Consider the following 7,310-nt stretch of genomic DNA (forward strand, 5'->3'; position numbering starts at 1 on the left):
GGTTGGTGGTGGTGGTGAAGGGAGGGGGTGGTGATGCTGTAGACTGGGTACGCCTGGTGGCTTCAGCAGTTACAGGAGACCCTTGCAGCCGATGGTGGCACATTCTGTGCTCTGCTCGGATAATAGCACCAGTTTAATTATAATCGAGAAGTGTTAATTTCAGTTTGCTTACATCTCTAGTATGTTTCATTTCCAATGTGACTTTCCAGCTTCTCTCCCTCGCTCTCTTCTCTTCATGCCATACAATATTTGCATATCTGAATGTCAGATTTTTCAAGTGCTGGAAGGAACAGGCTCTGGTATGTTCTTGAGTTATTTTGTATAGCAGCATCTGTCTTGTTTCAACAGCTACCAGAGCTGAGAAGTGACCCAGGAGCAGCCTGGCAGGAAGAAGAACGTGGGATCCAAGGGGGTTCCTTATAGTGCAGAGCCCCCCAAGGCCTGGGGACCGGCCCGTCCCAGGCAGCTTCGGAACAGATGTTTCCCCAGTTTATTTTTACTTTACTTTTTTTTTTTATAGAAAGGCAGATCACCAAAGGAAACAAATTCTGAATGATGACTACAGAATGTATCTTTGGAACTTGCTAGACTAATTACCAAGGCTCCAAAATCACTTTAAAAGCAACACATTTTGTTTTGCAATATACATTCTTGTTGCCAAAAAAATTTTTTTTTTATCATTTTAATCGGAAGCCACCTCGAAATGGATAGTTGATTGTGGGAGATGCGGAATTTGGAGGGAATACTCTCATTAGGACAGCACATTGCAAGGAATTCTGTGCCTTTTTTCTGTATCTAGAATGATGTCAGGAAGATTTTCCTACAAGAAATTCTCAGAGCTTTAAATAGCTTCCTTCTAAAATGATGCCTCTGTTTAAGCAATTATAATAAAACTGCTTACTATGTGCCAAGCAATATCTAGTTTAATCTTCTCAACTTCCCAACTTCCCTAGGTGGTAGGCATATATATATATATATCTGAATCTCAGAGAGCGGAAGGGAGAGGGAGAGATAGAAACATCAATGATGAGAGAGAATCATTGATTGGCTGCCTCCTACACACCCCTCAGTGGGGATCAAGCCCGCAACCCGGGCATGTGCCCTGACCAGGAATCAAACCATGACCTCCTGTTTCATAGGTCAACACATAACCACTGAGCACACTGGCTGGGCTCATCAGAGGTAGTTTTTGCCTTAATCAGGGATGCTCTCAAGGCTGTAGTCATCAAACCAGCATGGTACTGGCATAAAAACAGTCACATATATCACTGGAACAGCATAGAGAGCCCAGTAACAAACCCATGCCCATATGGTCAATTGATGTTTGACAAAGGAGGCAAGAATAGACAATAGGGTAAAGACAGTCCACTCAATACATTGTGTTGGGAAAATTGGACAAATACATGCAAAATAGTGAAACCAGACCACCTTTTGACCCCATATACACGAATACACTCAAAATGGATTAAAGACTTAAAGGTAAGGCTTGAACCCATAACACTCCTAGAAGAAAACATAGGCAGGAAGCTGACATTTCTCTTAGCAATTCCTTTCCTGATACATCTCCTCAGGCAAGGGGAACAAAAGAGAAAATAAACAAGTGGGACTACATCACATTAAAATGTTTTTCCACAGCAAAGGAAACCGTTAACAAGATGAAAAGACAACGCCCCTGAAGAGGAGATGATATTTGCCCATGATACATATGATAAGGGGTTAATATCCAAACTTTATAAAGAACTCATACAACTACACACACACACACACACACACACACAACAAGCCAATTTAAAAAAATGGGCAGAGGACCTGAATAGATACTTCTCCTAAGAGGACATGCAGATGACCAATAGGCATATGAAAAGATGCTCAATGTTACAAATCATCAGAGAAAAGCAAATTCAGACCAAAAAGAGATATCACCATATACCTGTCAGAGTGGCTACCATCAATAAATCAACAAACAAGTGTTGGTGAGAATGTGGAGAAAAGGGAACTCTCATGCATTGCTGGTGGGAATGCAGATTGGTGCAGCCACGGTGGAAAACAGTATGGAGGTTCCTAAAAAAAAAATAAATTAAAAATGGACCTGCCTTATGACCCAGCGTTTCCACCTCTGGGTATATAGCTGAAGATTCCCCAAACAGTAATTTAAAAATATATATATGCATCCACATGTTTATTGCAGTGTAATTTGCAATAGGCAAGCTATGGAAGTAACTCAAGTTCCCATCAATATACAAGTGGATAAAAAGCAATGGTACATCTACACAGTGGAATATTACTTGGCATAAAAAGAATGAATTCCTATCATTTGCCACAGCATGGATGGACCTAGAGGATATAATGCTAAGTGAAATCAGTCAGTCAGAGTAAGACAAATACCATGTGATTTCACTTATATGTGGACTCTACAGAACAATTATGAATGAACAAACAAAACAGAAACAGACTCATAGATACAGAGAACAAACTGATGGTTGCCAGAGGGCAGGGGTATTGGGGAACTGGGTGAAAACGGTGAAGGGATTAAGAAGTACAGCTTGGTAGTTACAAAATAGTTGTGGGGATGTACAGTCCAGCATAGGGAATATAGTCAACAATACTGTAATAACTTCGTATGGGGCCGGTGAGTACTGGATATTTCCGGGGGAACACATTGTAAACTATAAGATTGTCTGACCACTCTGCTGCACAACGGAAACTGCTACGAAATAATATTGAATGTCAAGTGTAATAGAAAAGAAAAAGAACTGTCTGGCATGATGATTCAGAGAAGGTCACGGGAAGAGACCGGGGAGCCCCGATTCTTTGCCTTTGCCTCTGTAACATCTGTCTCCCCTTGAGTGCTACTGCCTTGGAGAAAGTCCTACATGGGAAACACGCTATTTCCTGCCATTCTCAACACTGGCATGTATGTATGGTCTTTTCACGCCTCTCATTTAGCAGGAAATAACCCAGAAAATGTAGTGTTTTGCTGAAAGCGTCTTTAACTTGGAAAACCGGTAGAAAACGCATCTTTGAAAAAGAGCTGACACCTCTGTTATATTTCGGTACACGCTGGAAGGCAGGCGGAGACTCAGAGGCCTGCCGCGCTCTTGCCGACAGCTCTGCAGGTGCGGTCTGTCCTGTGATGTGTTTCCTCTGGCTGCAGGCCGGGCTGAGAAGGCTAAGGCGGGGCCGGTGGGGGTTGCACATCTGGACCAGGTCTCAGGTCCTGGATGCCTGTGGCTCAGAGCTCATCGGAATGTGGCTGTGACACTCGCCTTGTCGGCCTGGGCCGTCTCAGAGCCTGGAGGGCCTGGCTTGGTGATGGTGTTGGTAAGCAAAGCAGAACAGCCCAGAAGGAAGAGCAGCAGAGCCTGGGCCTCCCTGTGGCTCCCCCGTGCGACCTTGGGATGACCCAGGCTCTGGGAACTGCAGTCTGTGAGGGTCAGGAGGTGACATGTGTTGAAGGTGTACAGCGTGATGATCTGACTTCCACGATGTTATGTGTCTATTCCAGTGGTCGGCAAACTCATTAGTCAACAGAGCCAAATATCAACAGTACAACGATTGAAATTTCTTTTGAGAGCCAAATTTTTTAAACTTAAACTATATAGGTAGGTACATTGTTATTAACTTAATTAGGGTACTCCTACGGCTTAGGAAGAGCCACACTCAATGGGCCAAAGACCCGCATGTGGCCCGCAAGCCGCAGTTTGCCGATCACTGGTCTATTCTATCTCAATAAAGTTGACAAAAAACAAAACTCCTCTGAAAACAAAAAAGAAAAGAGAGTGATTGATGGTTTGTGGATGATGGCACTTAGAAGGGACTAAAATGCCCAGCCCTGTGACTCCCAGCCGTGGCCCCACCATGGAAAACAGCTTTCACTTCCTCTCACATGGCCGTCCCCTGCCTACCCCACCCCACTCCTGGAGGTTGGCAATATTTCATTACTTTTTCTTTTGAAACATACAGGGTGGGGGTGAACGTAGGTTTACATTTATTCCTATGGAAAATAATACAATAATTAATAAATAACAATACAAGAATAAATTCTGCGTTCCACCTACTCACAACTAATTTTGCCCCACTCTGTATGTAATAAGCTTCTACTATGTGCCGTGAACCTTTTATTTGGAAATATTACTTACAAAGCCACTGTCTTTAAAATAATTTCCCCCTACTTTACTTTGGATGAGGGAAAAGGAAGCAAAATCTCCCTGCTTGCCCTTCTCACCACAGCCTCTCACTTCGATGGGCTAACGAGGAAGGCCTATGGGGCAATGGTGCTGTGGGGGGCCAGGGGCAGTCATTTCCCCGGAAAAAGTCCCGGAAGGAACCAGGGACTGGGATGAGGCGGACATCACTCTCCAGACGAGAGGAAGCGATGGCTTCTAGCCAGCTCTCACTGCTTCTGTGCAAGGACCCGGCGGCGGGAGGCTGAGGGCGGCGAGAGGGTTTCCTGCTTTTGTTCCGGAGATAAAACCTTCCCTTGACATTCAGCATCTGTTCGCTCAGGAGGGCTCTGGAACAGTCAGCAGACCCAAGCTCCACAAGGAGGCACTTGAGTCAACATTTGCAAGATTGCAGCTGCAGCCTGTGGCAGGAGGAGCGGGAGGAACACAGCTGGGCGAGCAGGAAGGAGCCGGAGAAGAGGAACTAGAACAACCGCTTGGCATCCCCGGCACCCTCCCCCGCTCCGCATCCTCTTCACAAGCTCATCGATTCATTCATTCGTTCATTCATTCATTCATTCATCAACAATTTTTTGTGGCCCCAATAGGTGCCAGGTGCTGCTCTAGGCATTGGAAGTACCATGTAGAAGGAGAAAGCCTACCTTCATGGAATGTATTTGCTAGCGGGGAAGACAGACAATAAACAGATAAATAAATGATCAAGTAGTGATAAGGGACATGGGAGGGAGCAAGGCAAGGTGAGGGTTAGAGATGGCACGTGTGTGTATGGGCTGTGTGTGGTATAGGGTATGTGTGTATGTGTGTGTGGTGTGTGTGTGTGTTTGTGGTGTGTGTAGTGTAGAGAGTGTGTGTGATGTATGTCGTGTAGGGTTTGTGTATGAGATTACATTTAGAGTGATTAAGGGAGGCTTCACTGGGGAAGATTAAAAAAAATTTTGTATTGATTTCAGAGAGAGGAAGGGAGAGGCAGACAAGGATATAAACATCAATGATGAGAGAGAATCATTGATTGGCTGCCTCCTTCATGCCCCCCAATGAGGATCGAGCCCACAACCCAGGTATGTGCTCTTGACCAGAATTGAACCCAGGACCCTTCAGTCCGCAGGCCGACACTCTATCCACTGAGCCAAACCACCCAGGGCCCAGGGCTTTAAAATAGATTCTCTGTCTTTCTGTAGATACATCCTATTGGTTCTGTTTCTCTGGAGAACTCTGCTAAATACAGATGGGTATTATCCCCACTTTACAGACAAAGACATTGAGGCTCAGAAAGGTTAGGTCACTCATTCATAGATAGTTAAGAGGACTCAGTTAGGTCTTCTAAATTCTTACTCTCCCAGGCTTTCTTTAAATGCCTACACTTTTGTCACTTTTTGGCTCTGGAAATTCCAATTATTTTTTTTTACTTCTTAAGGCATCACATCTAAATTCCTTCTCCTAATATTAAGGCTCTCACAATACACCTTTGTTTTCTCCTTTTCGTTCAGGTAGTTTTCCTCAGCCTCTCAGGCACCCAGGAGGGGGAGACACCTGGGGGAAGTGGCGGAGTTTATAACCTAAACTGCAAAGAAACTGATCATTCAGCAGGTCAAAGGTATACATTAAAAGTTAAAGATGTTAAACACAAACCTTGGCAGCCACACGTTTTTCGAACAGGAAGGATTTGTGGAGCCAGATGCTAAGCCAGAAAAAGGACCGGGTCCTGGGACCACAGGCTAAACTGTCGGCGGCACCAGGTGTTGGACAGATGGCGTCGGGCTGGGCCTGCGTTCAGCAACCTCGGAACTGGAGTTCTGGCTAAGAAAGAATTGAGAGGCAAGACTCAAAGGATAAGAAAAAAAAGTTCCTTAGAAAGTCACGGAGATAGGAGAAGTGAGCTGTGGGAGAAATGGCCTCAGGAAACAAGTTGCAGAGGCAAAGGAAGGGCCCTTGGGACTTAGGAGGGAGGAAGGGAGGGGGAGGGGAAAGGCATGGGCACGCTACCAAGACAGAGTATCCTGGGTCGGACTGGTGAGGGTATTTGTCTGGGGAGGATCTCAACAGATGATGCATCAGCTTCCCAGGTGTGTCCTATCTGGACCGTGGTCTCTCCTGATTGGTCAGCACCGGGGCTCCTGTTGAGCCCTTAATTGGCGTCTTTAGGCCTGAATCTTCTCTCTCTTACAGAAAGAAGGCTGAGGTGAGAGGAAGCTTCCAGGCCCTTCCAGAAGAAAAGGACAAAGGAGGAGTCCTCAGGGTTAAATTTCCAGGACGAAAATGCCTGTGGGCCAGCCAGAGGCAGTGTTCCCTCCCTCGGCTTGTGGTGTAGACCAGGGCATGGGCCCCGACCAGCCTAGACGCCCAGGGCCCGGCCACTACTCAACCAGAAGCTACTTCAGGTCTGAAGCCCAGGTAAGACCCCTGTCTCTGTGCTCAGCTGCCAGATGGTTTCAACAAATATATTAGATGTGCTTGATAAAAATGTATAGATCAAATATGCCCAGCTGGTATGGCTCAGTGGTTGAGCCTGGGAACCAGGTCACCCTAAGAACCAGGAGGTCACGGTTGGATTCCCGGTCAAGGCACATGCCCAATAGGGAGTATGCAGGAGGCAGCTGATCCATGATTCTCTCATCATGGATGTTGCTATCTCTCTCCCTTTCCCTTCCTCTCTCTGAAATCAATAAAAGCCTATTTTAAAAAAAGCACGTGTTATTAAAAAGTTTGGCGATAAACTATATTGCAATTTATGTTATTTATTAAAGTAGAAGCTGTGGTGCAAAAAAGTTATATCACAGCATAATAAAACTTACTCGGTTTGGAGAAAAATAAGATATAAGTTTGATATTATTTTACTGAACAGAAATCTCAAATTCTGAGGACACTTGACAATTCTATTAGTAAGCAAGGTCTTCCCACTTTAGAAAAAGATGTGGTGTATGGAGAGAAAAACAATTGGCTGCATTTTTTTAAACTTTATTTTTATTGTGGACAGTATGACGGATGTCCCCGTTTCCCCCCCTCTTTGCCCACCTCCTGGCTGCATTTTCCGATGTCTCATTTTGCTTTGCTCCCCTTACACTTTGAGAATTCTCTTTGAATAATTTCAACCTGTGTGAACTAATCTAAGGCAAAGCTAATTGTCCA

This window comes from Myotis brandtii, unplaced genomic scaffold (assembly GCF_000412655.1).
Source record: "Myotis brandtii unplaced genomic scaffold, ASM41265v1 scaffold636, whole genome shotgun sequence".
Taxonomy (NCBI): domain Eukaryota; kingdom Metazoa; phylum Chordata; class Mammalia; order Chiroptera; family Vespertilionidae; genus Myotis; species Myotis brandtii.